Source organism: Phoca vitulina, unplaced genomic scaffold (assembly GCF_004348235.1).
Source record: "Phoca vitulina isolate PV1807 unplaced genomic scaffold, GSC_HSeal_1.0 scaffold21, whole genome shotgun sequence".
Taxonomy (NCBI): Eukaryota; Metazoa; Chordata; class Mammalia; order Carnivora; family Phocidae; genus Phoca; species Phoca vitulina.
Window position 1 is genome coordinate 2,203,079 of NW_022589724.1, and position 7,684 is coordinate 2,210,762.

Below are 7,684 nucleotides of genomic sequence, written 5' to 3' on the forward strand. Positions count from 1 at the left end.
CTCCCACCCTGCTCTGGGATGAGGCTCTTAGGACAACTTCGGTTTGCCCTTCATAATACTCTCACGCTACGGATACTGTCAGTGGTATTAATGCCAGCGGTAGCCAAAGCATCTAGTAAGCACCTGCCACGTGCTGGACACTGCACTCACTTCCCTTTAAGTAAGTCCCCATTACCGTTGCTAGACCCCACAACGATCCTACGAGGTAGGTGCTCTTGTACTTCTCCCCGTTGGGCAGGTAAGCAGTCTCTGAGAGGGTTCGTGGCGTAGTAGGGGCTAGATCCTGGGTTTGTCTACCTCCAAAGCCCAGGCTCCTACCCCCCCCATATTGCTTTGGAATTTGTGGAATTATGTGACTGACTTCTGGCTCCCCCACCAGATTGGGAGCTCTGCAGGGGCAGGAAGCATGTGTGACTGCTTCACCACTATGTCCCCAGTACAATGATGTTTTAAAAAATAATGCAAGGGTATGGTACATGAGTTTGTTTAGCCTTTATTGCTCCCCAGCCAATGGAGGTAAAGAAGCTGGTTTTTATTCGGGTTTTTCTTTTGTTGGGGGGAGAGGTGTTTGTTTTTGCCATCTCCTCAGCTGCTTCAGAGGGAAACTGCTTCCTGCAAATTCGCTAGTTTGGGTGACTTCTCATTTAGCTCACCTGCTCCGTTTCTTCAAACCCAACCATGTTCAGAAAATGACCTTTTGCTAGCCGGTAACCCCTACTTTCCCACTGCTATAAATAAGCCACTCCAGTTTTGCATGTGGGGGTGTCTCTCGTTTTAGAATTCTATCTGGTGGCTTTCTCTCCACTTCCTCATATGTTCTTCCTGTTCAGTCTCTGGCCTTATTTCCCTGCTTTGGACAGCCCTTACAAATAATTTTGCTTCTGGAATTTTAAATGTCTCCAGGTTTAGTAAAAATTGTTGCTTTGGGTGGTTTCCAGGAAGAGAAAAGGGAAATAACACCATGCCCTGAGGTGACTTTATGGGGGTGGGGGGTGAGCCCGTCTCCGGGGAATGCAGGCTCCTGGTACCAGATCTGTCGGGTCTTGCCATGGCTTGGAGAGGACCCAGCCAGGACCGTCAGCGTCTGACTCTCCAGTCCTCCGTCTCAAATGCTGCATTGCAAGGCCCCCTTGGCCGTGCTTCTGGAAGAAAAATAGAAAACACTGATGGGCTAAAAGAAACAATTGAAATCACCTATCATGTTTCCATCTAGAGAAAACCACTGTCGAGCGTGACATGGTGGTTTCAAGCATTTAGATGGTTTTCTGTACCCGTATGTACAAAAAGCAGTATCCTACCAGGCGTATGATTTTGAAATCAGATATTCTCATTTAGCACTATATGATGAATGTATTTCCATGTTAACAAACAGATTTATTTAATTTTTAGTGGCTTTCTGGTATTCTAGTGTATGCGCCAAGTACGATTTATTGAGCGAGTCCCCGTTGACGTGCGCTGTTTTTAATCTTTCAACTTTTTATACAACGCTGCCTTGAATAGCCTTGGATATATATTCCTGTGTACTTACCTGAGTTTCTCCCCTAAAGCAGGGTTTCTGAACAGTGACGCTGTTGACATTCGGACCAATAATTCTTATTGTTGGGGCTGAGCTGTGCATTGCAGGGTTCTGGGCAGCACCCTTGGCCTCTACTCGCTAGATGCAGTAGCCCCCCCCCCCCAATATCCTGACAAGCAATATCCACAGATTGCCAAGTGTCCCCTGGGTGACAAAACAGCCCCTGCTTGAAAACCACTGCCCCCAGGGATAAAGTTGTTAAGTGACAAGATTAAAGGACATGCATATTTTAAGACTTCTGTTATCTATTGACAAATTGCCTTCTAAAAGTTGCACGATTTATTGTCACCAGCAGGGGAGGGGGTTGCCCGATTTGCCCCCCCTTGTGAATACGTGCATTAACATCAGAAACCACATTGCCCATCTCAAAAGACAAGACATTCTCTCAGTGTATGATTTTTTTTTCATGGTTTTATTTCTAGAGTGAGGCTGAACATTGAAAAGACCACGTGATGATGTGGACTGGCGGCTATTTCTGTGGCAAACAATCTTTCCTTACAATTGACTATTTTTTTCTTTTGGAAGAAAAGAATATTTCTTCCAAATTCATTTTTCCCTGATTTTCCATGTCATCTGTTAACATATTAAGCAAAATGTGCAAATCGATCCTAGTTTGCTGTCTGTCTTTATGTGTTGATATTTTTGGTCGTCTTTGCTCTGAGATCCCGATGGATCCGGCAGCAGATTCCCGGGAGGGCGTCCTCGCGCATTCGCCTGGCTGGGGCTCTAACCGCGTCCCTGCCGGTGAGTGAGCCTACAACGTGCCCCAGCTTTGCCTGCTGGAGGATCCCATCTGGGTCATGCTCTTTCATATCAAGATCAAGGGCTTGTCTCGAGGCAGCCCTGCTCTGGGAAGACTGACTGGGGGCTTGACCATAATTAGTTCAGGTTAATTATTGCCAATGTGTAGATTCACCGCACAGGGGCCTCTTTTCCCCTAAGCCAGGGCCACTGGAGGTTTCTTTTATGAGCTCTGAACCCTGAGGGAAGACTTCAAGTAATGAATTTTCCTGTAATCAGATTTGAGGGTTTGTTCCCTGAGCCATCCAGTCAATTGGAGAATTGAGCCCTGACTGGTTTATTTGGCCAAAGGAGGCCGAAGACAAGCACGGGGCACCTGATATGCAATCCAGGGAGCAGGTTGAAAAACATGACATAGGAGATGCGTACCTCTTGAATTCCATGGAATTTTTAGGGGCAACAATTTTATTTATAGGGAGAGGCTACCATCTGGGGGGCTGTGCAGAAAGAGTGGGGTCCGCTTTGGTGTTGAGTATCAGGGATAAGAGTCTGGTTATCCTTGAGTAAAACCTTGTGAGATTTGCCTTCAACTTCTTCCTGATGGCAGTAACACAGTTGGTACAAGTTTATAAGTATTTAATGTGTTCGGTGTTTATTCAGCATTCATTCATGTGTCCGTGCGCTTCCTCAATCACCAGGAGGCACTGGGAATGTGGAATGCATGACACCAGTCCCCTGGCTGTCTTCAGGGGTGAGCAGGTGGCCTGTGTTATTGGGAGAAAATAGACTTTCTGTGCGGGTTTGGAATGCACCTCGGGGTCACAATGCGAACAGCGAAGAGGCCTTGCGGCAAAGTCAGTGAAGCTGGTTCAGGGCATCAGGAAGAGGAGGAGAACAAGGCAGGGGTGCAGGCGATGGGTGTGTGCAGCTGTCAGCCCCCAGGCATTCACCGGACGCGAGTCCCTTCTCGCAGGAGTCTCCCATGTGATCTTGGAAAGTGCAACAGCCTCACCAGGTCTGATCCTGGAAGAAAGCTCCTGGCAAATGGACTTTCCAGTCAAAGAACAAGACAGGAAAAGTTCAAAGACCTCTCTGTTGCATTTGAGGCCACATGGCCAGAGGCAAAGGGGAACTCCAGAGGATCTCCCTTTCTCTTTAGGCAGGTGCCTACATGGCCAAACGCAGCCTGCTCCAGGCGGTGGAGGGGTGGAGGGTAAGAGGGGTGCTAACAGAGCCGAGCAGCCCAGCTCAGAAGCTCCACTGGCCTCTGGCTCTAGGAGGCAGCCAGGGGGAGAGAGGACATAGTATGCTCAGTTCTCGTTTTTTCTTGCAATTGCATGACTTTCCTTGCCTTTTCAGCAAGTCCCGTCGGTGATATAAGGGAATGCTCGAGATGGAGTTTCCATGCAGCCCCCCTAGTCTCAGGAGCCGCTCACTGGTTTCACACAGGAATGCTGCTTACAGAACTTTAGAAAAAAGTGTTCCAGGGACAGAGGTCCCAAAAGGGAAGTTTGGTCCAGAAAGATGTGAAGCTCTCAAAAATGTCATTCTGAGTTGTTTCCATTCTGTGCTTAATTCCAGTAGAGGAGAAAAGGGAGAGGCAGCCAAAGACACAGGCATGGCTGCACAAAAGACTGCAGGGCCAAGCAACATAACCACCTCACGCCAAAGACGGGATAAGAACACACGCACGCACACACACGCACACGCACAAACATGCACAGGTACAGCAAGGACCCGTAGAGACATGGTCAGGATGGCAGCCCAGCATGGCTGAGATTTGTGAAAAATGACAAAAAGGCTTTGATGGTTCTGCTCTCTGTGGATTCAAAATTGCATTTAACTGCTGGTAGCAAGAGACCTGAAAACTAATGGCTTAAACCAAAGAAGGATGCATCTTTTTCTCTTAGGCAGGACAGGGTTGCTCTGTTGGCTTCACAGTGCCATCAAAATCTGCTTTCTGCCCTACCATCCTTACTTAGTGAGTGGCTTCCATCTGTGGGTTCACCTCATGGCCCAAGATGGCTGCCAGTGCTCCTCCCACTGTATCTGTGTCCCAGGCAGGAAGAAGAAGTGAGGAAGAGGCAAAAGGGTGCCTTCCAAATATGTAAGTTCCTTTTAAAGTAATTCCCCAGAAATCTCCCCAGTGACTTCTGCATGCATCTAACTGACCACCTCATTTGCAAAGGAGGCTGAGAAGTGTGGTTTTATAGTGAGACACATGGCCCCCTTCAGCGCTATGGGGATTCTGTGATTAAGACAGCAAAGAGAATAGGCATGGGGAGGCAACTAGCAGTTTTTGACACAAGCTCAAGGAAGACAATGAACAAAGTAGGAAAGGCTCCGTCCCTCCCTTTCTTAATCTGGGATACCCGGTGCACTGTTAACAGGCAATAGAAGCCTCTAGCAAGTTTTTGTTCACCCTCTCCTTAAATGTTAGAGGACCCAGGGAAGTCTGACAGAGCAGCATTCAAAATGATTTCAAGGTCCAGACCCCTGGATACATTTCAGCACAGGGCAGTGAAGAGGACTGAGACATCCTGGAGAATTTGACGAGGGAGGGTCTTGAGTGGGAATCCCATTTTCTGAAGTGTGTTCCACAGGCTGTTGCTCCATGTCACATGAAGAAATGGCTCCCTGGTCACAAGCTTGGGAGACTCTGGATTAAACTAAGTTAAGCTGTTTATTTAATTGCAGAAAAATTTGGAGTCATAAACATGCTCACTTACTTTGTGACTTTTTGTTTTTCTTTCTAAAAGGGAGCATTTCCAAGCTGATTTGCTCATGGAAGTCACTTCTTGCAGAGCACCATGGGACAAGTGTTCTAGAGTCAACATTTGGGAACCAGCGGTGCGGTCAGAGGCTGCCTGCTTCCCTCTCAGGCTCTGGCCACCCGGGGACGGCCAGCACCAGAATCATCTTCGCCCCACTCCAGGCCTCCTGAGCCATAATCTTGGGCCCAGGGCCTGGACATCTGCATTTTTCCAAGCTCTCCTAGTAAGTAAGTCTTAAAACTCACTGATGTTTGAGGTCCACTAGATGACAGAGCTGAGCCTCTCCACTGTACAAATACTATGACTTGATGAATTTACCTCCAGGTAGCTCCTCCCGGCCCCCTCAAAACTCATTTCTCTCGTCGCCCTTTGGTACCCGGATAATTTCCTCAGCTCTGTGCACGGCAGCTCACATTTGTCTTTATTGCCGTTCTCTTTATTGATTTAGGCCCATCTCTGCAATTCGTCAAGCTTGGATCGCATTTTAATCTTGTCCTCCAAAGTAGCTAAGATCCCTTCCAGCTTTGTATTGTGCGGACATCTGATTAGCTGGGTCTCGATTCCATCCTTCAAGTCATTAATGAAAATATTAAATGGTCCTGGGTTAACACGACGGTCTTCAGGGTTCTCGGGAGATGGATGGCTCCTCTCTCAGTCACTGGTCTCTGCTCGGTGGTGGCAGAGTGTGGCCATCACGGCCAGCGTCTCGGTTATAGGTTATTGCCGTCTTACAGATCCACGCAGGGCAGTGCAAATCTATGTGGAGGAACAGAGAACCTCTTAATTCATTAAATAATTCAGTACACGTTGAGCCACAAATGTCTTTCAGGCATACGATGTTTTTCCTCTCGCACCAATGGCATGCTGGCCACAGGATGAAGAAGCTTATCCCAAGCGCGTGCATTAGAAATACCAATTTTTATGTAAAAGGCAGCTCCGTCTTTGAGATACACCACTCCGGGCTGAGCCAGGCTCCCGACAAGCACTTGTACATAGTGATGCGGGAAGAGCTCGCTTTTCTGAACCATTCCTAAGTGGTAGCCCCTGCTCTTGCCCCTTTATAGGTGTTCATTCATTGGATGCTTCAAACAACGCTGTGATGGGAGTGCTGGGGTCATCGCCCTTTTCTGGATGGGCTGGCGGAGGCACAGAGAAATTGGATAACACCCCTAAGGTGCCAGAGCTGGTGAGTGTCAGAGCAAGGACTCAGACTCAGGCAGCCTGGTTCCCACGCCCAGGCTCGGGCCCACCACCCTGCGTAGTTGCAGCCGGGACCGAGTGAGCGAGCAGCTGGGACGGGCCTACCCGGGGCCCAGAACCCGGCGGTTATTGACAAGACTGACCATGGTGTTAATGGGTTTTCATCCATTGTCTCACTTAACGTTTGGTAACGGTCAACCGGTATGAGTTGCTCCTATTGTATAGAAGACAAAACAGAGGCATAGAGCTAACCCCCCAGAATCCATCCCAGTCCTGCTGACCCGCTCCGCCGGGGCTGGCCCGGAGGACACCTGCCAAACAGGTGCGGCCCTGAGGGCTCCTTGGAGAAGTGGGGAGACATGCATGGCGGGTGGCTTGTTCAGTCCTCCCCAGAAGTTCTTTCTGTGGCCTCATCCTCAAACCCATAGCAAAGCGGGGCTGGGCTCATTCAGCAAACGTGCTCACTCACCCCAGGCTGGGCCTGGCGTCATTCTGGGAGCCGAACAAGCCCGGCCCCTGCCTTCAGAAATTTAAAGTTGAGCAGACATCAGCCACAGTCCCCACTCACCCTGACCCGTGGCAGAGGCGAAGCGGAGGTGTCACCAGCTGTCACCTGCTGGGGCAGAGTCCGGTGGGGTTGGGGGGGGGAGGGGTACAACAAACCAGGCTTCCTGCAGGGGGCGAGAGCTGGGCCTTGAGGTCGGGTTTCAGTGGCAGCTGAGAGGCAGGCGGGGTGGGTTCTGAAGGGGACCCACACCTGGCGAGCCCCAGAGCACCCCCAGACGAGCGCCTGCCAAAGCAACAGTCAAGCTGCATCTTCGCCTCAGTCCCCAGACTCAGTCCCTCAGCCCGGCCTCGGCAGCGGTCTCCTGAGCTGATGTCCATCTCCTCCGTCAGTGGAGCCACGGCACCAAAGGCCAGGGCCCCCAGGATAAAAACCTGTCCCCGCCACTCTCCGTGGCCAGTGGCGGAGGCCTGGAGACGGCGTCTTTGTTCTCCCAGTGGGTGATGAAGCACTTTGTCCTTCAGCCACCAGAGGGCAACAGTCGTCCACACATCGGCTATTCCCACGGGGACACGGGCACCCGCCTGGTACCACCTCTGGGAGGCTGATCTGGGAGGCTGTGGAAGATGACTTTGTTAAGGAAAGTTGGTGGGGACTCCTCCCGACCCCCCGCCCAACTCCCCGAGCTTTAAACACCTTCAAAGCGGCGTATTCCAATCCCAGGGAGCAGTCTAGTTTAGGGACAGCACTTTAGGAAGCCGGGCACTTGATCGGGGAGGTCCAGAGGACTGGTTCACACGCTCTGACACTCCCCAGCCTCAGTGGTCTGGTCTGTAAAATGGGATGGCTTACACGACAGGAGGGAACTGAAGGGGCTCTAAAGGCCAT

The 7,684-nt window shown here is 50.3% G+C and overlaps 1 long non-coding RNA gene across 1 annotated transcript; it reads right to left on the reverse strand.

Moving 5' to 3' along the window:
* Positions 1–477: 477 nt before the first annotated feature.
* LOC116641137 lies at positions 478–7,244 on the reverse strand. The gene is made up of 2 exons (XR_004301139.1): positions 6,860–7,244; positions 478–1,142 (listed from the first exon to the last, which is right to left on the reverse strand). It is a non-coding gene; the product is annotated as an uncharacterized LOC116641137 (long non-coding RNA).
* Positions 7,245–7,684: the final 440 nt, after the last annotated feature.